This window comes from Osmia lignaria, chromosome 5 (assembly GCF_051020975.1).
Source record: "Osmia lignaria lignaria isolate PbOS001 chromosome 5, iyOsmLign1, whole genome shotgun sequence".
Taxonomy (NCBI): Eukaryota; Metazoa; Arthropoda; class Insecta; order Hymenoptera; family Megachilidae; genus Osmia; species Osmia lignaria.
The window spans coordinates 7,500,069-7,526,801 of NC_135036.1; the positions used below are offsets into that span (position 1 = coordinate 7,500,069).

At 40.6% G+C, this 26,733-nt stretch overlaps 1 protein-coding gene across 18 annotated transcripts in view; it reads left to right on the forward strand.

The window, feature by feature from the left end:
* The window catches only part of LOC117605080 (protein muscleblind), a 215,735-nt gene that overhangs the window by 116,912 nt on the left and 72,090 nt on the right, over window positions 1–26,733 (forward strand). For 2 of the 18 annotated variants that reach the window (XR_013062154.1, XR_013062155.1), the window contains one exon: window positions 2,321–2,370. The exons of the other annotated variants lie outside the window; for them this stretch is intronic. The gene's annotated coding sequence lies outside the window, so the exon portion shown is untranslated. The remainder of the gene's footprint in view (window positions 1–2,320; window positions 2,371–26,733) is intronic. 18 annotated transcript variants of the gene reach the window in all.

The following is a 26,733-nucleotide window of genomic DNA, read 5'->3' on the forward strand; positions in this document are numbered from 1 at the left end:
TTAACCCTTTGACGGCGGACCACGAAGAGAGACCCAATTTTAATTCAATCATTTCAAAAGTAGGTCACTCGTGTCACGAAATGGATATATGTAATATAAAAATTAGAAAAGATAAAATTTCATTAGACAAAATTTCTTTGGAAGTAAATTTCAGCCGACAGTTGTTTAGGTTTATCAGGAGGGAATCTTAAGAGGGAACGGAAAGAATCGCATCGCGTCCAGTTATGTACGATTCCAGCTGGGATACAATTTTTATTTATTTACACAAGGCACCCCGAAGCCCGACATAGGATCGCAACGCCGGTTGGTTTATATTTTATTCATCCCTTATTGAATTCGAGCTCAATCTCACGAAAGTGTCTCTACCATGGCCCTCCTCTACCTATTCTCTCTTTGCTCTCCGTCTGCTCTTTCTTCGATCGTTATCCTCCTCCCTTTCTACTTTCTGTCTCTCTGACTTCTTCCTAGACAGATATTCCAATCTCCCTATATTTCCACCCCTTGCTTCCACCCTCCAGCATCGACGATTCCTTGTGACGGTTTTTCTTTGAATCAGTGCACGACATCTTCCGTTTTCTCGTTGACCACGTTCGAAAATCGAACACCTGCTTATCTATTAACGGCGAGCCCGACTTTTATAATAATAATATCTTTGAGAAATTGCAAAATCGATAATTAGGAAAAAGTAATCAACAAAAGTGTAATATATTGAATTTAAAATAATTTAAAAAATACAAATCTATTATTTTATCAGCAACGAGGGGGAGAAATACAGGGAACATTAATCAGGATTCGTTCGTATGGTACACGAAGGGGAAATCAATTATCGAAATGCCGAAGTGCAGTATTTCCGTATTAAATGTTCAGGGAACATACTCAGACAGGTAAAGTTTGCGGGTCGGTTAGATATTAGGAAAGACGGTGGGGGAGAAAGAAGAGGAGGCAGACGGCTAGCAATATTTCGCGTTCATAGCGTTGCTAAGCCGCAACTAACCGCCTTGTTAGGAAGTTACTTCTCCTCCCGACTTCCTCTATCCTCTTCCTCTTCCGGTTTCTCTTCTCATCCCACTCCATCTTTACCCTGGCCACTCGTCTCTTCTCTTTCCTTCGTTCTTACCAACCATTTTCTTCTTTATACATTTATGTATCTATTCCTTTCGTAACACTTTAGAATTATTTTTCAAATGTTTTATTTAATTAATCATACGAGTGATCAGTAGGCGTACGATAAACCTAATTCGTTAATAACGAAAATATAAATATAAATAATGTAAATATCGCGAATACTTGATACCAGTAATCAAAGGATTAGAAAATTGTGTCTAATTAAAATCTAGTTAGCCATTTATAAGACAGCCTGTATAATTGATACTTCACGTGGCACGAATACGTTGATTTCGTAATAAGATTAGCAGTGCAATGAAAGTTACCCTGTTTAATATCGTTTCACATCAGCGCTGCTCTGAAATGTCATGGGTTAAAGAAAGAAGCTAAAGAGCTGTTGCAAATGCAATACTCGCGTGGAACTGCTAACATTGTGTACGTATATACCTGTGCATGGATTTAAAATAATACAAGATGGAAAGTACTGAACAGAACTCGAGCAACGCGATTATTTTCAGCCGTTAAACAGCCCGATGTTTCGTCAAAGATCAATGTGTTTTAATCTTGATACATGGCTTATCCATGACGTTATTAAATACGTGACCTTTCTTCGTTGCCCTTTATATATTACCGGGCCAGGCTGCAATTCTTGTCCATTTTACCCGTTCAAGGTGATAACTTATTTCGAAGGTAATAAAAAGGAAGAAGACACCTTCGTGGAAAATCGAATTTTTCTACGTTAAACGAAAACCGTGTTAGGAGGCATTTTTATTATAAAATTAAACACGCTTTAATATTTTGTCACCCGATGTGTATAATTTTGCGAGGCTAGTGATTAGTCGAAACAAGCGTGCAACGAGCATCCGCGTTGTCTGTTAAAATAAAACGCTTTACAACGCACTGCAGCGAACAACTCTCGTAACTTAACTGAACAGTTTTAATCACTCGCACGAAATTAAGTTGGAGTGCGAGGTAGTTGTTAACTTTTCTCAATTGTACCGAAGAACACGATGCGCAATAATAAGAATTAGGAATTTTTATTAAAAATAGGGAATTGTTTGAGTTACGACAGTTGTCTAAAACTTTTACCAGTATGAAATAAATCTGCATACGGGTGAAATAGGAATACTAAAAATTTTAATTAATATTTTCCTGGGGAATTGCAGAAATTTTAATGGACAGATAACTAACGTTGCATTATCCTTTCATGTTTCAGGTACGTAATTGGAACTTCTTGCGTCTTCTCATTAACGAATACAACGATGAGTAAGTAGAAGTAATTAATCAAAGAACATGCATGAAGTTAATGAATACAAATTGCCTCTATCTTATTAAAATAAGGATAGCTTACAGTCTGGTTAAAATAATCATAGACACTATCATTTCGATACGATTTATTTAAAAAATCACGGGAAATGTTTATTACAATATAATTCGCGACGAAATTCTGTTAATACGAAGTTTAGTCCCCGTCGTTGATTATAATCACCCGACATCTCCGAGGCGTGCTTCCCATCAGACTGACGCGACGGCATATTCCGGAGGTAAAGACCTCCGCAACGACCTTATTTCACAAATCAGCTGCTTCATTTTGCACATCTTACTTCTGCTAAGTTTTCTCTCGTAACCAGAATTACTCAGGCTGTAGCTCTCTTCCAAAGGAGATTAGAGAAAAGTCCTGAAATAATAATCAAAGAATTAGAGAAGAGATTTCATTACAAAATATTAATGAATCTTCGAAGAAATGATGCATTGTATATTGAATATTCACGAGTACTCGTATATCTTCTCTAATCTCCTAACAAACATAGCGAGCGATTAAATTCAATTACAGAAATATCTATTCACGGCTACTTTGTACGCGATGCGAGGCTCGCGTGCAACAAAGCTCGCAGACAGGACGTCACCACGTATTTCTAAATTTGCATCCACCAGTAGATAAGGCATGCAACCCTAAGAGGGTTGAATTCACCAACCCTCGTCCGCGCGACAAACTAATCGACATGGAACATTTTTCCACGCGATTCACCCCGACCTCCTTACTAACGACGCGTACTTTCCACCCCCCTTTTTAACTCTGTTACCGCACCATCTCCTTATCCCTCGAGTCATCGAATGGACGGCAATTCGAGTTTCATTTTCAACCCTTTCGTTTCGACAATTTTTTTTACCCGTTAGATATTCGTTCGATATAAAATAAATCAATTTGAAAATCAGTAATTTCCATTAGCTTTATTTCTCTCATAATCATTTGCGGATGTCCACGTTTCGGCCATTAGGAGGCGAGCTTCCTGTTACTTGTTGATCATCAACGTCGCTCTGTTGCTCTAATTATAGCGCGGCTCGATGAAATTTGATAGTCGAATGGTAACCGAGCCACCATCTCTTTTCCCCTCGTGTTCTTCGACCTCTTTTACGCGAACCGTACGTGTACTCCGGTGGCAAACAAAAGAACGCCTATACCCGATGCTGTACACGCCTTTGGCAAGCAAAAGTTACTCTTTCCCCGTAGATACTACGCGTATTCATAATCCGTCCTCGTGTAGTTATAGGTCCTCGTTACGGTCCGTTAGGCGAACGCAAAAAGGCACCGGTGTGCGCTCGTTGGCAAACTATAGTACGATTGTTAATCGCGGGCATACAAAGGAGTGGTCACCGCTGATGTCAGACAGTGGACAATGACGATTAGTTGTCTACCTGGAAACAGGGAAGTACGTCGTTAACTCTTCTGCTACGAATCCCATACGTTCCTGATGATATTTCTTTTTATTTTAAAAGAAAAATTTATTATCGAAATTACGAGGAACAGTAACGATTGCATTCGGTTAAAACGAGTTCCACCGGAGTTTGAACGAACCTTATATATTTCCATAGAGTTAATCAGTGAAATGGAAATTGTGCCACGTGTTACCGCTGTATAATATCTGTAAATGGAACGAGAGAGGGTTGTATTCCGCGGAAGAACGCAAATGTAGGAGCCTGTTCTTGACAAACGCGGCCGATACGTGGAAAAAGACGCGGCGCTGGTACGTTGTACAGTATCCATATAAAATAATGGCGGTGCAACGAGGGGAACGTTAACCCCGGACATCGGCGTCGACCAATGTCGTAAACAGATATTGATATTGGCGTGTCATATTTGCAAGCGGGGCAGAGACGTTTCCACGGTTTTCCATGCCGAGTGAACCGCATACGAGGACATTCGTGGAACACTTTATCGCGTACAGACGATCACCATTTACCGGCACCAGTACGTAAAGAATGTATTAAAATAACCGACCGCAATTCAGGTTGAGTGAAACGCGATATCAAATCTAAACACGATATTAAATATCAACATTTGCGTTCACTTTTAGAATATTTCATTTAAAAACGACTCTTATAATTAATTAAATATTTCTGTAGCATTCGGTTAACAGGAAAGAAATTCTGAGATTAAGAAGGGATGAATTGATTCAGAAATAAGGAGAATAGAGATTGCCTCGTCCAAGATTCTAGAAGATTTCATGAAATTTTTCTCCATAGAAAAAAAAGAAGGGCGAGGAGGGTAGAATGAACGGAAAATATGGAAAGGGGTTGAAGCAAACGATGACGAAGAAAAAAAATTGAGATAGAACGGAAAGAGAAACGAGAGAGAGAGTGAGGCAAGCATCGAATAGCCAAAAAAGATGGTAGGCTGGATTCAATTACTTGGAGAACAATGCCAGCCTCGTCGTCATTGTTCCCTCTCGGTCGAGTTTTCCTGGTTTAGGACCCTGACCACCGTATCCCGTGTCCCGTTACGCCACGATAGTTTGTCTCTCTGCCATAATACCGACGACGTTGACGACATTCGTTGTTACACTGGCTACCTTCCACTATTTCGATCTTCCTACCGCTGTCCACTAACATAAACGATAAAATAACAGGTTTATTATCCGCTGGGTACACTTTAACTTTACCGAATGATAACCGAAGAAAATTGATAATGGTATCGTTTCAACCCTTATCTAATTAATAGACTCAAGTAATTATAATTCAATTAATTTTTCTAATTCCATACGAAAAAATTCTATTCCGTATAATTTTCTCTTTTCACATTTCCTGGAAAAATTTCATACATATGGAACATTTATTTTTTAATGATAGAATTTGAAAGAGTGCCGTGCTAACTTGTTTAGATAGTCGCGAAGAAAAAGAAAACGAGAAATCACGTTGTAAGCTGGGGCAACTCCATGGGCGGAATTTTTCAGATGAATTTTTAACAACTCAATTTTTGCCACAAACTCACCCCCTCCCCGTTAACCGAATGTAACTTTCAGCAGCCACGCCGGTTCGCTGATGAAGTTGAAAAGTGAGCGTCACGAAATGGGTAAAGGGAAAACCGTCGGGGATGAAAAGTACAGCGAATGAAGCAGACGGTTGCTTGGAAAAGAGTGGGGGGAGGGTAGGTTGGACGGTGGTGGCGATGGTGGATGGTCGGGGGTGTAATGAATAATTCTAAAGGACGTTCGTCTTGTTGCCTAGCTGCTTCGCCGATACAGAAACCGAATCTCCGAGCTGGCTGCTTGAAAAGGGTTTCAAGCGAATCTGCATTCCCGAAGAAATGTCAGTTTTAATCTTTCGTGCCGCGAAATTGCAACGAATCCGCGCCAACAATTTACCATTCTTTTTGCGTTTCCCGTCAAATCAACGTCAACGTGGAAAGAGGGATTCGACTTGTAGAAAAAATCTTCATCGTTCTATTTTTCTTCTTGTTTAAATGGAACAACGATTCGCGCCGACGAACTTATGGAATATCATTCCTACGACAACCCTCCACACCCTTCTGTTTGACTTTTTTAATGACCGAAGTTCGAAACCGGTGAAGTTATCTCATCGGACAACTTGTTTCCATTGTAACCGTCGTTTCGTTTTAATTATCTTTCCTCTTAACACTTGGTATTCGCGACAGGAATTAATAGAATTTTTCCTTATTTCCTTCGATTACATAGTTCTATGGTAAGGAACGACTGAAACATGTTACTGTCAGATATGATTGATGTACACTACTGATTAACTCTACTGTTCACCCGACACCTGACAATTACCGTCGTATGACACCTAATTGAATTGCAACCTGCGACAGCTAAAAAACTGTCACACTCTTTCTTCCATTTTCGAGGGAAAATTTTCCCGTCGCGAACGTGTACGCGGCTAGATATAGATAAGGAGTGGTAAAAAGCAGAAATGAGAAATGCTAATAGCATTCCGTTCTCACCGCTATTATCTTCCACGAATGGAAGGCGGTTTAAGGGTGGGCAAAAGGAAGCTGGCTGAAGCGGAGAAAGAGGTCTCGGTGTTTGCACAGTCGTAAAAACGGTGTAGCAGCCTAGCTATTGGGGGGTTATTTTATGCAAGGACTCGCTGTTGATACCGCTCATCTTGAATACTTTATGTGACGTGTCTGGAATAAGGTCCCAGTTTCGCCACCACGAAACTGTATACAGATAACCATCGTGTATAGCCAGGGAAATTCGTGGCCTGTTATATAGAAATCCTTTTGTACAAAACCTTATTAAGGAAAATTTCCCTGTATCTTATCTTGGCGTGAAAGTAACAGATGTGAATATCGAACAGCATCCAAAAGACCAGATAAACTTAATATTGCATCAACACTAGAATTATCGATTAATTTTTAATTTGAAAATAATGTAAGAAATTAAATATTTAATATATAGCCAACATATAAAAATAAAAATCATTTTGATTGATTTGGTAGTTCTAGTGTTAATGAACAAAGAAGGATCAAGAGTTAAATGATCACAAAATATTTCTGATAACCATTTATTGTTTTATTATGATATAATACATCCTATCACGAAATGGGTGGTACGAACGAAAAAGAGACAATATAATACAGGGATGCAATGTAGGGGCAAACAATAGGAAGCTACCTGTTAATTACATACAGTTAGAAAGACATTATCTGCCTTCTGCGTTACACACAGCCACGAGATTTCGACCGGAAGAGCCTGTATGAAGTATTAGAAGGGATGGGCGCAGGCGGAAAGACAATGCAGTGGATACGAACTAATTGCCAGATTCTCCTACCGTCTAGTGGACTGGGAAGATTAACTGCACGCCTCCCCCCATCCAAACCCCTCTCTTCTACCCACACCAACACCCATATTTTCTCTGTTGCTCGCCGTTCTACCGTCTCCCGACTCGAATGAGACGGTATCTATAAATTAGTCGAGTTTACTTGCTCCGACCCGCGTTATTTTCTCATGATGCCCCCGATAGATTCGTTCCTTTGAATTTCAAGCTTACGGAGCGAGGGATAAAAGAAAATCATTTTTTTCTCTTCAACTTTTTCGCTTTTGTAAAAATTGTAGAAAATACGAGCACTGGGGCATTCGTTCAGGAGCATCAGGGTAGTTTAAAAAAAGGAAAAATATCGTGAAAAATATTGTTCACGATTTCACCCCCCTGTGTATATTCGCGTAGCCGGATTTACGAGGCAGCTGATTCGTTTAGAATACACCAGGTAGAATGGGAAAAGAATAAGCGGTTGGTGTTCGCAGTATCATAGAGGGCGGTAACTGCGGGCCGGCACCGCAAATGGGGTAGCACGCGCGGGGGTGGTGTGGGCGCGCGAGGGGGGTGGCTACCTTGTTAAATGCTGCAGGGTAAAATGACTTACGCCCGTTTAATCTTGAACGCGAATTCTGCGGTATCTCGCAAAGGGTTGTAATTCAGCGTGCCTCGTTCTCTATCTCGAGGAGAACCGACAGCCACCTTCCTCCCCCCCCGTAGCACCGAGGATGAAATGAAGCCGAAATACCACGCCTCGCTCCTCACCTACTCCACGCACCCCAGTATCTCTGCGTTGCAACCATCGCCTCCACCTTAACCTCCGGTACCGCAAATACAACCGTACCCCCTTCTACAACCCTCTCTCTTTTCAACATTCGCGGAGACACCGATACACAGGATCTTCGAAAGCGGCGAGGAATTCAGCCGTTATTGAATCAGTATTGTGCAAACCTATCAGCGTAACGTCCTCCTTCATTCATCCTTCTTTTCTCCTTTCTATATTTTTCTTCTTTTTTATTTTATATACCGGTAGAGTCACTTTACCCTGAAAGCCGAGCCGAGTTCGATGCAATCCGTTTCGATTTTAGAATAATCATTGGGAATTGAGAAGAACGGGAAGGATTGATGTTAGGAGCAGAAGACGCAAATTGCATTTCAAAGTTCAAGCACATAGACGTATCAAACGGTTGCTCTTGTATCAGGAGGAGATGGTCCTTTGAGCGATTAAGCGACGCGAGTTCCTACCATTCTGCAGTAATTCTACGTTAAGCCGAGATCGTAAACGTACTAATAGCGATGTTTGCAAATTATGGGACACGCGCGTTTGATGGATCTTCATTTCAAAATATGGGAATTTGATTGTAAAGGGTGATAACGATAGAGTTGAATTTTTATAAATGATACGAAAGTGATTCGACGAAAGTACAGTAACGCGATTCGTTATTATTCCTATCGGTTAGATGCAATCGTTAACGAGTCAAGATTTGATTCAATTCCTCGGATGGTGAAATGATTAATTGCCATGGAACTCGGATGGGTACGGTTAGAAATGGTTCTTTCTTGTCGTTTCATCGGCTGGTACAAAGAAAACCATCGACAGAGAAAAGGAGAGGGACGGTCGGGAAAAGAGTTACACAGTAAAGTGTTTCTAGCGCGACTAACAATTTCATCGGTGCTTAAACACCAAAAGGATTTCCTTTAATTGATCCTAAGGGTCCTCCCGTCCAGCCCTGCGGACCGATGGGAAACGTACCGAGAGGCTGCCACTCCATTAAATCCATCTGCATTCGAAAGACTATACGAAAGGCGAGGCCTCGGTAACGAGGACGATCCTTCCTCTCTTGCCTTTCTTTCCGTCCATTCTCGATTTCCCTCGCAATCCATCCCCGTTTCGGCTTCAATATTTACACACCGATCGATAGCTCGATGGCCAGACGATACTTTTCCACGGATGCCCGACAGAATCGCCACGGGTACAAAGTTTCGCGCTCGGAAGACGCACTAACGTTTTGGGCAAACTGACCGAATCTGGATGAAAATGTAGAAGAGATTTGGAAAATTTGGGGAACCTGCAAAATTGGGGAAACCTGAGAAATTTGGGAAAGCTGGAAAATTTGGGATATCTGGGAAGCCAGAGAAATTTGGAACATTTGGGAAAGCTGGAAAATTTGGGATATTTGAGAAGCCAGAAAAAGCTGGAAAATTTGGGATATCTGGAAAGCTTGAAAAATTTGGATAATTTATCCAGTCCATTTTTGTCATAGGTGATTTCATTTCTCTTAGAAATAATTTTCAGTTACATTATAAATTCCTGTAAAGGTAAAATCGCTCACGTGGCAATTTACAATGAAAGCCTACCAGATGTAAATTAGACTTGATAGTTTTTTAAAATAAAAATAAATCAATTGTAATACTTATTGTAACCATACGGTGTCGAAAGACTTACGACCAGGAGTGCATGCACATGAATCAACAGTGTTGATGGGAAATTTGAAGGGAAGTCGAGAGAAAAATTCGAGACCAGCGAAATGTTGCTATTCTGTGACGTGTCTATTGATCTATCGTGCCGTTTCAATGGAAAAAAGCATTCTTTTTTCCGGTACATTGTTCGTTTTGTTCCCTGTGCTCTTCCATTAGACTCACTGTGGTAACCACAGTCCTTTCCCGATGAGCAATGATCTCTGTTTCTCGCTCCTCTAAACTACCATTTTATCCCCCTCTTCGTCATTGATGCCATATCACGCCTGATCGGTTGCTGTTTGATCAATTGGCCATATTATTTCTATTAAACGTACGCACCAGTTATATCGATCCTTCTTCGAGTTCAATTATTTCTATCTCACTTTCTTCGGGTATTAAAATAAATTTCATTTTCAGTGACCAAAATTTGGAAAACAATTTAAATTATTCCGCTTGAAACGTTGTTTTAAAAAGAAAAATTTTTAATGATGTGGTGGCGCGTGCGGTTTAAACGTTGCCAAATTGTGTTGGGTCAGGGAAAAAAAAGGAAAAATGAACAATCGAAGCAGGGTGGACGAGAAAAACGAGAGGGTATTGGTATTGGAAGTTTGGATAGTTCGTGGGGTCGAGGGAAAAGTCAACTTTTCGAAGCGTTCACGCACGATTTTTTTTCAATCGCTGCTTGCTCTCTGACCCATTACAAACCCCGTTAACTCCATCATGAATGAATTTATTAACGTCGAAAAAGCATCACGTAAATTGCTACAAATATTAAATTAAAAGTAGTAACTGGATCAAGGGGGAATCTTTTTTGAAAATATAGTAATTTTCCTATTAAACCTTCGAGGGTCCCTTCGGTTGAAAAATCGCAGAGAAAAGGGGCAACGACCCCCGTTAATTCGGCGCTCCCTGTGGCTAATTGCTCGTTACAGTTTTGGCTAATCAGCGACGGAAATTCGAGTCGCGTTCCACTTTATGCTCCTTTTTTTGTCTCCCCCGTGAAAACTACGCGCGAGTTGGTTGTTGAAACTCTTTGAAAACTTCGAACGAAACGTCGTGTAGCAATGCGTACTTCTGCCGAAGATTGAAGCACGTTCTGGCTGCAATACTACGTGACTTCGTTCCTTTGAACACCGAGGGCTTCTGGTTCTTTTCCCTCTATTAAGCCGAAAGTTTCTTTGATGTCTCAGAGATTTTCAAAAGCTTATACAATCTTATTTCTTACCGGGGGAATATTTCCAAATTTCAACCGCCGATCGAGCAAAATGGAATACTTCTTTCGAATTCTTCAATCAGGAAAATTTTTAAAAAGAACAGCTTCTCTTCGAAATCTTGCTCTTAGTTTCGTTATGCCTTACAAACTAAGACAAGATGGAGGAAGCTTCTTATTCTTTGCCGGGTAGTTCGAAGGGCTTTAGGGCTCCTAAACTCTCGGAGACTCGTAAAGCCTCAAGTTTCAACGCCTGATCTTATCGAACCTTCTGATCGCAAATAAAACATTGAAAATCGTGTAAAGCAAACATGAATGCAAATGAATAAATTTACAGTAAAATGTCTGAGATCACGATTGGATTAAGGCGTAAAAAACAAAAGTTCACCTATAACGTGGATTCCCCTTCGAGGAAACGGAAGCGTGAGTTGGAAATGACTAGTATATTTGCAGAATACGAGAATTCCTGGCATATCCCGTTGACGGGTACAAAAATTTTCCGCAAAGGGTGGTGTGCGTGGCACACGTGCCGCAATATAAGCAGCTTTACGCGGCAGTTTATTAGATTCGCGACGGCCGAGAAGAAAAGAAAGGGAGGGCGAAGAAGTTGCTTCGAACAGAAGGAAGTACACGGCCTGGCAGGCCGAGGCACGCGAAATATGAATACGTTTCGGTTGATTTGTACCTTCCCTCTACCGTTTCGTCGTGTTGTGTTCCGAGGAAAGGCGGCGAGGGCTCGTCACGTAGCTCTGCAGCCGAAACGTGCTTCAATTCTCGCTCAGGAACAACTAGCAACCTCCTCCTCGTAGCTGGCTACGTCGTCGACGAACGACCATCTTTCTTCCTTCAAATTCACCCGGCTGAGTTCACTTTTCATGTATGTACGAGATTTTCTTTTACATATCGTTGTAGATGATGTAGATGTAGAATCAGATTGTCTAAGAACTGTGGGGTAGCAGTGAAATTATAAGTTTCAAATTTTCTAACTTCCCTCCTTGCAAATTTTTTAATTTTTTAATTTCCCAACTTGGAAATTTCTTAATCTTCAAAGTTTCCATCTTGCAAATTTTCTAGTTTTCTAATCTCCAAACTTTCCAACTCAGATTTTCTAATTTCCAAACTTTCCAACTCGCTAGTTTTCTAATCTCCAAACTTTCAAGCTTACAAATCTTTTAATTTCCCAACTTGCAAATTTTCTAATTTTCTAATCTCCAAATTTTCCAATTCTAAGATTTTCTAATTTCCAAATTTTCCAACTCGCTAGTTTTCTAATCTCCAAACTTTCAAGCTTACAAATTTTTTAATTTCCCAACTTGCAAATTTTCTAATTTTCTAATCTCCAAATTTTCCAATTCTAAGATTTTCTAATTTCCAAATTTTCCAACTCGCTACTTTTCTAATCTCCAAACTTCCAGGCTTACAAATTTTTTAATTTCCCAACTTGCAAATTTTCTAATTTTCTAATCTCCAAATTTTCCAACTCTCAGATTTTCTAATTTCCAAATTTTCCAACTCGCTAGTTTTTTAATCTCCAAGCTTTCCAACTTACAAATTTTCTAATTTAGAAATTTAGAAATTTGGTAATGAGGGAAATCAGAAGCATTAGAATTTGAATTTACCTGCAAAATACTTATCATAGGATTTTTGAATTGTTATGTTCAGAATATTATTTTTAGTATCGCGGTGTATAAACTGATCGTTAAACTCAGTTGGATCGAACGATTGAATTAAATACTGGTCCCTGTCGAAAGCTAGTAATCCACTTGGGTCTTACGAGTTACGCGGGAGATCATTCGAGACTCATTTTTTATTAGCTCGTTTAACCCGCGTTTCCACGGTCTTAAAGGAAGCTCGGATAACGACGGGGGTGTCTAAAAGGTGGAGAGACTTACAAACCACGTTCAACCCACTTAATCTTCTTTAGTTGCTGATCGACGGCTTCATAATCTTCCCTTGGTTCTCAGTTTTTTGGACTTACCGGCGGCCGAATGACTGGACGATTTATCGTGTGTCTATAAGAGAAAAGGTGATCGAGAAGAAAAAGAGCCGCCTAGAGAAAACTGAAGCTCGGAAACAATGATAAATCTGTTCGAATATGAAAAGTAACTTTATTATACGAATAACAAATGAAAAATTTATCATCTACAGTTAGGAAAATTGTGTTGCTGTAGTATTTCTGTTCTCTGAAATATTCAATATTTTCTTCGTTTGTTGATATTGCACGCTCGATATTATAATTTCATTTATTCCTTGTTGTGATTTTCAAAGGAATCACGATTAATATTGATACTCGCATTGCTTTCTGTTGAACTCAACGTCAGATATATCACCGATTCACAGTTAATTTGCATGGTATAATTAATACAACCGTAAATAATCATTAATGTTTACTCATGTGTCTATTACACATTCATTTTACGCGAGGAATCATTTGAAACATCGTTTCAGAAAACGTTCATTCAAATATCATTTCGTTGAACTTCAAATAACATCATAATTTGCAGCTTATTTAAACATACAATGATTTTGAAATCCGTTTCACAGTGAGTAAGGTGTTTCATTAATTTTTTTCTTCGTTCAAAATATTTATTTTTAATCGATTTGGTTCAACTTTACAAAGACAAAGAGGTCTTTCCAGGCAAAACGAAAGAATTTGTCGGATTACAGGAGCAAAAGTTACAGGGGGGGCGTAATTTCGAGTCGTCGTTTAGGGAACACACGTTCGGAAGATGAGAAAAAATTTCGAAGAACTTTATCAATTCCATGGACGCGTCTGTATCAGTTTTCCTTGATACCTCGATGTCCCAACGGTAATGACACGTCTTCCTGGTACCATATGGTGTCTGCACTCCGAGGGTTAAGAAGAATATAACCGTCCCTTAAGATTTCAATATAACGTCGATTGAGATGTCGTTTATCACAAACGTTTCAGACATATCTATTTTCAATTCATATCCCATAATCTTTAATATATTTTTTAAACACCATCAACCTTCGAAGAACGGACCATGGAGAGTGTCCCAATTCTAATATGATTTTGTGTGTTAAAATAGGGATTTTTTAAAAACTTTTTAGAATTTTTTTAATCCCCTTCATCCTTAGTATCTCGAGGATTATTTTTTACATGGGAGAAGCAAGTAGCCTCGTTTGACGAAACGACTGGCAATCAGCGAAGAAGTTACAATTGCTTCTTTTAATCGTTTCTTTTCCCAACGATTTCACCGATCTACTCGGGATCGATCGAAGTAGTCCACGGTCGATTAGTCGAATTCCAAAATCACCCGACAATTCCTTCTTCCTTCGATCTATCCTCTTCTGAACGCGTAATTTCGACGAACGTCTAACCGGATATTCGCGGTGAATTACGTCGTGGCTCGTCGATAAGTCTCCGTGCCTTGGTTTCGAGGCAGCATCCGCGAACTTTCGCAAACGCGATAGCAAGAAGAAGAAGAGAAAGAGGGGAAAAAGGAACGTGGAACGGATAACAGAAAGTAGATAGAAAGAAAAGGAAAGAGAAGAAGTACGCTGGCTATTAGAAGGAAACTAGCTACCGAAAAACTTGGAGAAACTTATGAAAGTAGGATTGGGTTTTTCTTCGTTCGCTGAAGAAGAAGAAAGAAGGGCACATAGGAGAGGGTAGTAAAGTAGGATACGTGAAACATTATCTCCTGGATGACGGACTAAGTGTTGGCACAATTTTCCTTCGAAACTCTTAGTTTCTACTTCTTGTGATTAGTACGGTTTTCTCGATTGCCGATTATCTTTTTATATACGAGGGATTCTTTGGAAATTAGGCTTGCCTAGAAAAATGGCGGTGCACAGGAAGAATTTCTTAACTTTTCGACTTTTTATATTTTCAAGCAACATTTTTGCAAAATTTCTTTGTCAAAGATAATTTATCTTTCGCTCGATAAAATTAACCGGGACCCAACAGTTTCTCTGGTAGGAAAAAAAGGTAAGGGGAGAAAAAAAAAAAATAGAAAATTGAACGAATGAGACGAAGTTGGAGGATGGAGTGCCCTCCGTTGACGAAATTGAGCCATCGAAGAAGTTTCGAAATCGTGCGTCGAATTCTGTCGAGCGATCTGATCCGAAATACCGTTCACGTGCCGTTAATTTACGACGACCGGGGAGAATTATTCGACAGATCGTTACTGCTTCCTCGACGTTCGTTTCCGTCTTACGTCGCGACCAACTTTTTTCCATTAATACCGGAACAACCACCCTTCGATATATACCGAACTTTAACTTGAAATTAAATGAATGAAACGAATAAAAAAAAAAAAAAAATTTATACGATCTGATATTTTTGTTAGGTTTCGTTGAAAGAGGAGCGAATGTATGCAAACTACGATTACATTCGCATCGATTCTCCATCGCGATTCAAACGAATTTTATTCTCCTTCTCCTTATCTTTTTCCTTTTATTTTCCCTGCCGGAGGAGTAGGAAGTGGGAAGGGGGTAACGAAGTACGAACGTGGAATACCTTCGACCAACGATAGCGATACCGAGAATTGGAAGTAGCCGCCCTTGGCCTGGCAAAAGGCACACGAGTGACAATCCTATTAGCGAGTAGGCAGCCGGCGAAATAGCTTTCGAGATAATAAAGCGTTGCACGAAGGGTCGGGGGAGGTTGGCCACCGGGAATGGGGGTTCGGTACGGAAACTTCACTACTGCATTGCCACTGCCTCTGCTCTTCTGGAGAAATGGAAATGAATTTACTTTATTACTCGACCTCTTCGGGTACAAGGCTCGCGGTGTCTCCGCGAAATTAACGAAAAAGTAAGACGCCCCGGTCTCCTCTTCTCGCTAAACTTCCATCGTTCCTCCGCGAAATTAGTTAACCCTCTATGCTACCTTGTTGCCTTCAGCTAACATACCAAATCTCTGCCGGGAATTTTCCTCTTCTCTGCTACTATCTCAGTGAATTACGGTAACCCTTTGTTTCGCATAAATTGGAAAGAAAATTATGGCATTGTAGCAGTTGCTCTACATCCTTCCTACGAAATTCCAACCCTTTCCTCTTGAAAGTATTCTTGGCGCATTTAAGTAAATCAAATTTTCTTATTCTTTCTAAAAAAGACATTCTTTAAATAAATGTCTTTATTAAAGAACTCGTTGAAATGTTTCCAATTTTGCAAATACAATTCTCGGTTGAGAAGATTGAAGAAATTGAAATGGAATTTAATCTAGCGTCGAATTAAAGCATCGGACGGCGTACCGCTGGGACAGCTAGAATTTGAAATTTAATTTTCGACTCTTTGTCATTTTGAATTTGGAAATTTTCCATTATTTCTACACCGATTCTTCTCTATTATTTATAATGGCGGTATATTGAAATATTTTGCAGTTGTCGCGAGGAGATAGATAGCTCGACGTGGGTAGAAATATAGGAATCCATAGGTTCGGGCCTGGCCAAGCTGCATAATCTTGGTCGTAAATATCAAACGGGGGGATCTAAAGTTTTAATAAATTTTCGCGACGGGCCCGTGTAAGAGTTAGGTGTTTCGTGCGCACCCGTTGCCGCACGTAGCTCGAGACGAGCAATAAAATCTTAAAATATATATCTTTCGAAATAAAATAAAACGGTAAACGTAGCGTGAAACGGCTTGCCCGCCATATAGACCCGGCGCGGCACGCTGCTACGCCAGCAGAGTCTCTGTCTTTCGTGAAATACATTTTCTGTATTGCTACCTCCGTTCGAATTTACCCTCTTTTGCCCTCTTCCGCCTTTCCTCTTCTACTACGTGCTAACTGTAATCGTGATAGGACTGTAAAAATTAAAATAATCATTTCTGAAAGATAATTATTGGAGCTAATGCAGGTTCCTCGGATGGCGGACCATGGAGAGAACCCCAATTTTAATTTATTTTTTAATTTATCTTAAAACCTCCAAATGGTAGATAACTTTAAGAGCGATTTTCTTAAAAATTATTTGCAAAAATATATATAAATATTCCGGGTGAAATTATTACACTTAAGGGAGGAACGGACAGTTAATTACACAGTTACTATCTATCGATCGATTTTTGCCATTTTCCGTTCTTACCGTCTGTTCGCGCCTCTCCTCTATGAACCATTGATTTTTTCCTTTTGTCTTATCAGTCGATTCTTCCTTTTTCCCAAGCTGTTTCGTTCTGTCTGCTTTATTGGAAAGTCGAGAATTGGACGGGGGAAGAAAGGCGGCAAACAGGCTGGTTGTGCTCGTTCAAGCACAAATCCCCAGTCGAACAATATTCAACTAAGTTTCCGGTAAATTCGATATTCTGTCTTGTCCAGGGGCTTGTTGTCCGTTGGAATTTTCAATGTTACCCTGAAACGTCGACTCGCAGTTATTCTGTTATTTTCTTCATTTCACTTTTGTATAAATTAACTAGTTTTTTTTCTTCTATGAAACAACAGTAATAGACTTCTCTAATTAAAGTACTAATTAAACTGATTTATTTTTAATCCTAATCTGGAGCTTCAAATTAATATAAGTATTATTTTGAGATACTTTTATATTAATCACAAGGAGTAACAGCTAAATATTTCTTGATCAAGAGTGTAAGAAACTCAGAGAGAATTTCCCGTGTTTTTTCCCTTCGCAAAAAGGCAGCAACAAATGCAGTAATTGCGTTACAGTGGACGTGGGTTACACAAGAGCCACCCTTTTTTCGTACGCGGAATAATAAATTTCTCAGCAGCTTGCTAACGAAAGTTAAGGCCCTCGACTTGTTTTCCGGTCCGTTAACGGCGCACCAGATCTAGCTTTCACCTCACTCCTTTCTTCTCCTTTTATATCCTTCTTTCTTTATTACTGCAAAATTTAACGCTCCTCGCAGGGACATAAATTTCTGAATAATTTGAATATTGTTTGTTGCCGTGGGACCTCGCCTGCGAACAGCATCCCCTTTACTGATGAATATACGAGGCTGTGCACGTAAGCTTCCGAAATTTCGAATCAAAATACAGAGGGTAGGAAAATTAGATTTTTTAAATTGTTCCTTGAAGATCAATATTATTTTCCGAGAAAGAATCATCGAGTTCGATTATCGTTATTAGGATCGATTAAGATCAATTAGTTATCGATGATCATTGATCGACTAATTGCAAGCAATTCATTCTTCTTTCAGTTTTTTTAATTATCTATAACATCATTTTTAAAATTTAATACATCAGGGAAAGAAAATTTTGTTCAATATCCATTGAATTATAATAATCAGGAAAATCTCTAGAAGCGAGTGGAGCGGAGTACTTTGCATTCTATAATGAATTCTCTCAACATTTTCTTGTTGAAAAGTTATTGCACGTCGTCTTTGTTCTCTCAGGATTCCGAAATCTCGTTTCGCTGATCTTATTCGAATTCTAGTCATGCGTGTTGAGATGAGAAAAACGCGAAAGAAGGAAAAGTAGGGGTGAAAGAGAGACGGCGAGTGGGTCCAGCGGCGGGGTTCGTTGGTCAGCCAGGAAGAAAATTCAAATAAGATTTTATAAGGGAAGGAAGACGTCTTAAGGAAATAAGGTGAGGAAAGAACACGATGAAGGAATCCAAAGATAGGATCGATCTGTGTAAGAGAAATTGGAAGGGTGGCAAGGGACGATGAGAGCAGGAAGTAACCTGATTACATCGACGATGTTAAAAATAATAAAAAGTCAGCTTGATTTTCATTTTCCATTAGTCTATTCTCAAATATTATATAAAATTATACAATATTATCCTCCATAAAATGGATGACGGATTTATGCTGAGATAGGGATGACATAGCATGTGAAATGTCAAGGGTAGGCAAGATAAACGAAACGTTCTATACATAAAAAGGTATATGCGATAAGTATGAAATTTAGATTTTTTCCTGATATTTCTTCAGACTTTCCGTCGCTGTACGTCCGGTCAGCATGGCCGTCGGTGGTGTCGTCGTCACTACCACTGCTGACGGCGACTGCATTGCGCCGTCACGTCTCACGGGACTTCGGGGGTCCGTTCCAAGATGGTTCATTAGTTGTCGCAATGCAGGACCTTTCCTCCACCCTTCACCCATCTTTCTCGCCCTCCGTCTCGCTTCATCCGTGCTCTTTTTCCCTTCGATTCTCGCGAGCCTTTCCTTCAAGCTAACGAGAGAATCCTGTGCTGTCGAGTCCTCGAAACCTAGGGAATAGCAATGAAGGATATTTTACTCAGTCAACCGTGTCCGAGGATTTCCTCGAAATCCCTGTTTTGGATGCGTTCGTTCCACTTCCACCCTTCTCGTTCGTCCCGGTTCACGAATCCTCCCGGTCGCTTTGTATCCGTCCTCCCTTCGTCCCGCGATTCGGTTAGCATAGTTTCTTCTTTGTCGCCGCGTATACCGTCGCGCGGTGGCTTCTTCTTATCCGAGCCGCGGAAGCGCGACTCTGAACACACCATTTTCTTGTCCTCGTCCCGCTTCAGGGGATTACGAATTGCCACAGCGCAGCGTCGCGCGGTCGCTTCGCTGAGCTTTTGCAAGACGCGATACCGAAACAATGGGGCGCGGCAAGTCGCGCGGAAGAGGACGCTCAAAGGACTCTATGATCGAGGGGGTTGCCAGCGGCTGGGGTAGAGAATTTTCTTGCGGCCGATCGGCGACGGGAATATGGCTCGCAGCGTTTCTACGCCGATCTAACGGTGCCCTGTAATATGGATCCGTCGTGTGGAAGACACGCGAACCGTGAAACGATTGTTGCTTTGACGATCCTACCATCTTCGACTACCTTCACCCTCGATGCCCAATCGATCCTTCCTTCCTCTCCGATGTCACACGGAGTCGCGTTTGTTTTTCGGATCACCCTGTTCCCTTTCAATTTTCCTCGATTCATGCTCGCTTACGAAAGTATTTCAATATTTTCTTCTAGTCTAACGCTGTGTTCTCGAGGAAAGAATCTTTGCAAAAATGTTAGATAAATTTTGGCAATCTTTCCTTTCAAAAATCAGCCCTGAATGTGAATTTTTACTACAGCGAAGCCTGGGTCGGTTCTGAGCTTAACTTACGAAACATATGTTAGAAGAATAATTAGAAAATATATTAAGATTGATTATATGTAAGATTGGGTCTCTCTCCATGGTCCGTCGTCCGAGAGTTAAAAATAATGAATTTTTATACCGTCCTCGTTTATTTGAAACAAACTCTGTTAAATAATCTGTCAGGTGGCTGAATCAAGCATAGAATACGGAACACGATAATTCTCTTCCGCTCTGTTCTTCGTCGTTGTTCTCGCTCGTTTCCTCTTCAAAGATGAACAACGATTCGTCGAAACTCGATCTCAGGCCTGAAGTCAATCTTGGAGTTAATCAAAACTCAAAGCACGAGAAAGCTTCGCATGTTCTTCGAAGGATAGGAATAGGAAAGCGACAGAACGAGAACCGATTCCCTTATCCTTCACGGTTGTCTGTCGTGACTCTGTTCGTAGAATTCCAAGGGAACGAATCCTCAGCCATCTTCGTCGTTTCTTTATCCATCTCCTCTTGGCTTCTCTGCAAAATGAATTCCGTATCCATTTGTTTCAGGCCGTTTCTTTGCGCCTTTCCAGCCTGGACGAGACCTGGTCGCGCCTTTGCAACCTTCCACACCTCCTCCATCCAACCTTCTTTGTCGTTGAGTGGATTTTCCGTGTTCCTTCCGCTCCTGCCCTTCTCCCTCTCAACGTCCCGTGTTTCCTTATTTCTTTCTCCCGGCTGTGAGTTGTAGTCAAGTTAAACCGAGCGCAACAACCGGTGCCTGCAGACGAAAAAGGGATTTCGTCGTTGTTTCTTTCCTTTCCTATTTCCCTTTACTTTTCCAGCCGTCCTCGTTCACCCTGGTTCGTTCAACTGGCACGATTGCCCGGTGCTTCGTGGAATAAACGCCTGTGTGGCGGCCGAGAGGAGTCCTTTCTTAATCTTTCCTGAGACAATCGTCTCGGCGTGATAATTTAATCCGGGAGTTACGGAATTAAAAGTTTCCTGCTGAGCGGCGCGCGACCAACAAGGACCTTCCCATCATTCCTCTCTTTTCCTTTATCAGCCTCTCTTTATTTCGTTCGAACTACTTTTCTTCCCCCTCACGCGAATTCATTCTCCGAGTTCAATAGACGTTTCTATTCCTACAAATTACTGAGAAATCTAAGAAGCTGGAAGATAGGTTCCTGTAAAATTTCAATATTCATGGTGATATAGAAAAAGAAAATTAAAATAAGATAAAGTGGGAAAGGGTTTTCCTTCTTGAGCGTTAAACAAGGGGAGAGTATAAACGTTCTGTTAACGAATTCACGAAAAGAAGGGGGTACTAATTACACGACGCCACCTCCAGCGTCGACTCGGATTATTAATATTTACGACGATTCGTGGTATTCTGGCCGGCACCTAACCGTGAGATACACCAGAAACTCGACGACTCTCATTTTTCTCAGTATTTACTGCCGGCCGTTGCCTCGTTTTCGACCTTTCGCCGGCCACTGTACTTGTTAAAATACGCAAACAGAGAAAAAAAGGAGAATGAAGAAGAAAAACAAGCAAATAATGAGAAATATGAACAGAGAAGGGGGAGAGGGTATGATAAATAGGAATGAACCGCGATTATTAAAATAACAAATGCGTTCTCGTGCGGAAAACCGGCGAAACTGTTATTATACCGTTCTATGGCTCTCTGTTGATTATGTGCTCATGGAAAATTGCATTCTCCTTTTTTTTTTGTCTAAAAAAGTAAATGCATTTTTGGAGAGCCCCTCTTGCTGAACTGTGAAACTCGAACGTGTGTTTTTCACATAATTTCAAGGTAAACATTTTTAATAAAAATTCTTTGTTCACCGTCCGAAAAATTTGTTAATAAATTGAAAACACAACTTCAACGATAAATAGATGTTTATTTTAGATATAACAAAAGTTTTTATTTTGGATGGCGGACCATGGAGAGAGCCCAAATTTTAATTTAACGTTAATAACTTTGCGTTTGATTTGTAAGTTTGGGTCTCGATTGATCCAGGAACCGCTGTTCGAGGGTTAATAGAAAATATGATGAAATGTATTCTTGATCGATAACGTTGCCACGCGTTCTGGATCGAAGGGGAGGGTTTGAAGCTACCCCTTTGAAATCGAAACTCTATCTTTATTTACGCGTTAATTACGGATAATTAGCGTTCTCATGTCCGTGGACAGGGCAAGTTTTCGCTAAAGGACCTTCCCTGGCATAAGATCAAGCTGAAACGATGCTATGTTAATTAATGAGCTCTGCGAGCCTCTAATCAGACGTACCTTCTGATTGGTGGTGACGCGAAGCCCCCGCTGTCGCGAGCCAACTGTAAACACGAATCTAATTTGAACGTGTCGAGGGAAACTCGTACAACATGCTAATTATCATGAAAACAGAGAGAGCAAATTTGCGAAATTTGCTCAGTTTTGGTAATCATTTTGCTAACACGTCGCTCGATTATTATTATTGTTCTTTCATTTTCACATATAATATATTTGATTAGAAATTCAGAAAAATATTTTTAGAAATTCCAACAAAATTGACAATTCAATTCGATGATTGTAACATAATTTAGAGATTCCATAGAATTTCTTCCTTCGCTTAATTTCGCTAACAAAAGTCAGCGCATTTTAAAGGAACGAGAAGTCATACGTTCGTTCGATCGGATAAGATGAAAATTTTGAACCGGAGGGAAAAGTAAATCCGTGTGTTTGACTTTGGCTGGTTGTCACCAGCTACAGCTTCTTTGGAACACGTTCAAACGTTGATGGTGAACGCTAGCTGAACTTTCTACTTCTATTTTCTCTTCCACGAAATCAGACGAATTTCCTTTACTTATAGCGTACCTTGTTCCTAATCAACACAAAAGTCTGAGGGCACTTCTCGTTAAAAAAGATTGAAGTGCGAAGGGTTGAAATATTCTAAGGGATGATTCGATCAGGATCCTTAATTCGAGCAGAAATAATGAAAAATGAAACGCAAAGTCGGGTGAAAGGTTGAAAAGCGAAGGAATTCTAACGAGAACGTTAACACGTTTCAAGTACAGGGACGAATTTTTCATTGTACACGAAAGAATTTCAACAGTGTGCAAAAATAATGGTGTAATTATGCGGGCTCTGCTTGCCACGGTTATTTCGCTTGGTAAATTAAATCTCGTTTAAAGTTTCATTCAACTTGTAATAATAGTTTTATTTCGTTCGATACAGCCCGGCTACAGCAACCCTTTCATTTTAAACCGTGTTTTATTATTTTAATACAATTTTAGTTAAAATTCAATCTCAAAGAGATTCGTTAAGTTTTGCTGGTATTTCGTTTTCAAATTTCATTTTATAAAACACAATTACCGACAAAAATTCAAAAACAAAGCTATTCGAATATTTCAATCTTCAGACAGTTTGAGATTCTCCGAAATACCATATTATTGTAAACTACAGGTGATAAATTCGAGGAATTCTTAATTATGCTAATTATTCTTAAGCCAGATAGTACTGGAAGTTCAGTCGCAGCTCGGGGGATGCAACGTGTTTGCGTAGGTAATAATCGGTCTGTATCAGAATCGCGTGTGAACCATAAAGGGAGAATTACGAGCTGACTCACCAGAACCTGCTACGCCATGTATGACTCACTTTTGCAATTTGCCAATTAACAAACTCTAGCTAATCAGATAGAATCGCCTGACAACGTGTGTATACTTCCGCTAACCACCGAATTGTCGCTAAAGTTAGCTGGTTCGTTTGCTCGAATTCACCTGTTTCCGCACCTGCTCTTTAGAGAATATTATTTAAATAATAATTTTTCAAAAATTTCTCGTTCATCGAAGCGCAACGTTGATGCACTATAACGAGATAAATATAGTTTTAATGGAACTATCTCGCGATGTTCCTCCTCTATGGAAGCTTTATTATATCCTCATGATTTAGTTATTAGGTCGCACTACTATGTATTCTCATGCTTCGAACCTCTCGTACGAAGAGAGAGCACTTGTAGTTGGAAGGCTGAAAGTTTAACTGGAAATTGATCGAAGGTTCTATGTGCACCCTAAAATGTGCTCTATAGTTATTATCCAATGCAATTACATAAATTCTTCGAAATTATAATAAATAATTTCTAAAAATCTTCCCGATGTCAATCACCATTGACCCCACGGTTATTTTCAAAATTCTGTTTCCAACCCTCCGATATTTAACAGAATTCAAAGGAGAAAATACCATGGTGAAAGTTGACCGGGCTCCGCTGGCGGACTGTTAAGCGAAAGGATAGACAGGAGGTTTTCCGGGTAGAAGGACGCGTGGCAAGGGATTCGCTGGCAAAGTTATGCCAGCAGGTAACTTTTGATCTGAAAAGTGGTGGCAGGTTGGCAGAGGATAGCTGTGGACTTGAATGGCGAAGCGCCTGGAGGGCCGTTAGATGCATTTTTCATGTCTCGTCCGAGATACACACGGCAACAGAGTGGATACCTGCCCTCTGCCCTCCCTTTTCCCCGACGATTTGATTCTCCTGAAAGTGGACTACACAGTCAGCATCGTTTCCGCTGTGAGCGTTCGGGAATACGGCAAAGCCTTTCCTAGTCCGATAGACCCGTACATTCGAACGGCATAATTTCTTTCACGGTTCTTTATCGCGTGCCTTGTCGCTTTATTCAAATTCCGGCAGTCCAAGTTTCCGAGACCGATGGATCGTCCATGGCTTTTGTCTCGATCCCTTCCAGCCGCGAAATTTATTATTCCAGATAACTTTTCCGCGACACGGATTGCCCGGCGCGTCGCGAGCCTCCGCCCGGCTGGCAATTCAACGACGCTGACGCGAGTTCGACTTCCTTGCCTCGTTTCTTATTCCGCGGATATACGCACGCGGATGGGCTGATCGATCGCGGTGCTTATCTTAAATTCAATGGCCCATCGGGCTATTGAATAGAATCGAAACTCGACGGCAACTCGACTTTAATAACGTTTCAAACTTGCCGACTCCGGCTACCATTGGGAAGGTTACCTAAGGGTCCAGACTTCTTCGTTTCGAAAAAACTAAATTGCAGATATTTTTTCTAGCTTCAAATAGTGATCATCGTAATTGCTATTTATTCAGAATTTGTTTTTAATTTTCACCTGTCTATTGTTCGAAGGGTCGAGGGGAAATCAAAGTGTAGAATAAAAGGACGAGGAAAATGGCGGGTAAAAGGAGATGTAGAGAGTAGAAGAAAGTAGTCAGGGTCGAGGATGAAGACTGGTTAGGATTTCGAACGCGTACCGTCTCCACCGAACCTCTGCCTCGTTCGCATTTTTTAACACAGACTCCCTTTTCCTTCCACCTTCGAATTTCGTCCCATAGTGTATAAGCCGTGTTCGGGTCCTTTCAAGTTGCCTCTCGGGTCGCATCGAACTACATCGTGAACTCTTTGGTTGCAAATCCAATTGGTCTGGGATTCGACCCCTCCCGCTAAGGTGCGATTTTTCGACTTCTCATCGCCGTTTGACCCTCGAATCCCGGCTTTATCCTTGCTTCCTTCCAGTGAACGATCAAACGAGCTTACGATCAAATCATTTTACCTGATAATCCTCGGGTATTAACGCGTCATTGTTGATCGAATAAATAAGAAAACATGTTCATAAAATATTTTATAATTTGAAAGAACGATAAATTATAATTATTCTAGGTAAATAAATAATAGCCTCGCGCGAACTGGTATCCGAGTCGCTACATCTTTATAACGCGAACGAAACGTCCAAATGGCATCGTAATTACGAAGAATCTAGCGAGAAAATGGAACCGAGAACAGCGTCGTTATTTTCATTCCCTTTTTTGCGACCCAATTCCAGTTCGCGAATAACAAACTTTACTTCCGACAAAGCGGAGTAAAGAGTTGACGATATTTATCGCGTTGTTTACCAAGAGTTCCTTCAATTTTTCATTCAACCCATACGAACGAACGAGACAAGCTCGATTCCGCGCTTACCAGCTGAAAAGATATATATTTTTCCGACTGTCCTTTACTCCCTTCTTCGCCCTTTTTCGCGCCATACTTTCTCATTGATCGTCGAACATTTGGTAAAACTTACATTGCCCGACACCGACCGCTATTCATCATCCGAAGAAAGGTGATCCAATTTCATCTACATGTGTAAAGTCTGGGTCAAGAAAGAATAGATACGTGTTACGTTGCAAAAGTAGTCAGATTATATTCATAGACATTTTTTTTTATTTATTTTACGTTCAAAGTAATTTCACTAGAGAAGAGTGGAGATTCGGATACCCGAGATTCGAGTCGGGTAGCGATGGGATCGAATAGTGATGGGGTTGGATGGCGATAGCGTGGATAGCGATGGGGTCGAGTAATTATCGAATCGGGCAGTAATTAGGTCGGGTCTGACGGAACCTCGAAAATTTTCCCACCACATAAATTTGTTCGAAAACAAATTCGATATCTATCATTTCGGGAACTCGAACTCGACTCAAATTTTTGGATACCCGCGCATTCCTAGATTTCACATTCTTTCGACAAAAATTTTTGGACATCCTTAAAGTCATTACAGTAACTTTTCGAAAGAGAGGAGTTTAATGAAGCATTATTTCTATCTGGTTCGAAGCAGTCGACGATCTCGAGGTTTAGATGTCGCGATTCGCGATAAGAAGAGTAAGAGGAGTAAGGGGAGTAAGAAAGTTGAAGGAAGATCGGTCTGAGGCAGAATTTCGTTGGACGGGACACCGGTTTTTATCTATGTTAATTACTGAGGCGAACGTAAATCACGATTGCCCAGGTGCTCGGTCGGCAAAGTACGTAACACAGGCTGGTCTGAACTTCCAAGAACCAGCGTGGCCCGCAGGATAAAAGCTGTAATTAATTACGCAATTATCCAGCCCACCCTCTTGCCTCCCCATCTACTTTAAAGATAAAAACCGTATTTTTCGCTTCGATGCGGATTACGGACCGTTGCAGTCTTCCCTTTTATCTTCTTCTTTCT